The sequence below is a fragment of the Callithrix jacchus genome, chromosome 8 (assembly GCF_049354715.1).
Source record: "Callithrix jacchus isolate 240 chromosome 8, calJac240_pri, whole genome shotgun sequence".
Classification (NCBI taxonomy): Eukaryota; Metazoa; Chordata; class Mammalia; order Primates; family Cebidae; genus Callithrix; species Callithrix jacchus.
In genome coordinates, this window is record NC_133509.1 from 78972804 (window position 1) to 78973964 (window position 1161).

Below are 1161 nucleotides of genomic sequence, written 5' to 3' on the forward strand. Positions count from 1 at the left end.
GGAGTTCCAAGGCAGAGTATTGAGGGCTAGGAGAAAAAGGCTGTGTGGGCTGGCAGTGGGGAAGGTTATGACGGCCTTCAGCTTTGAAAGGATGTCTCGCCCCAGAAGGGGAACTGGGCAGGTGGGGATTACTAAAAAGAGTGGGTGAATGGAGTGGAGTTATATGAGCACATGAGTGGTGGGGTTTGGTAGGGGATACTCGGGGTCCCATCGATTCCCATGACCGAGACCTGGGAAGGGGTGAGACGGCCAGAATAAGAAGGAAGAGTGGAGGAGGTAGCCCCCATGTCTTGTGACCCTAGGCTCGGCAAGGGTAACCGGAGTCGGAAAGCCAGGGCCCCGCTAGTCGTCTAGCAGCCCTAATAGCCTGGGGAATGGAGTTCCCTTGGAGGTCGGCTCCTGGCAAGCAGGCTCCTCCCTACTGAGGGTGACCGCCGGCTGAGTAACGCCAGTGTGTCTGTTTTGAGGAACCGGCACCCTGGGGAAGCTGGGGCAGTCTGACTTCCAGTGTCCTGGGAGCTGACAGATAGGGCAAAGCTTAGTTGGTGGCCGTGGTTGTGGACAGGCTCGGGACCAGTGTCCTTCCTTTCCACATTTAAAACATGCTTCCGGAGGGGCATGGGTTTCGGCCTTGGGCTTCTGGTTCCCTGCCGGCCTTAGAGCCGCCACTAGGGCTTGGGTCTGGAGGGCAGCCTTCTGCTTCATGCGAGTTTGGCGGGCAGCCTCAGCCGCATCTTCCCTGGCATTGAATACTTTAAAGGCCATTTTTACCAGGTCTTGGATGGGAGTCTCTGGCCCCTCTTCTGCTTTCTTTAGTTTCTTTCTTATGTCAGGTGCTGATTGGGAGATAAAATGGGAGGCTAATACAGTGGTCCCGTTTTGAGGGGCTGGATCTAGTCGAGTATACCGGACTAGGGCTTCTTACAAGCGGGCGAGAAAGAGGGCGGGGTTCTCATCAGGTAGTTGGGTGATTTCTCTCAGTATATCATAGTTTACAACTTTGTTAGATACAGCATCCATTCCCCTGAGGAGGTATCTGATCATGCGGTCCCTCTTGGGTATATCAGACCCTCTGATTAGCCTGATAGTCCCATTGGGGGTCTTCACCTGGGATTGCTTCGGGGCCTAGGGGGATCTGGTTATCTATAGCATGGTCTTTAT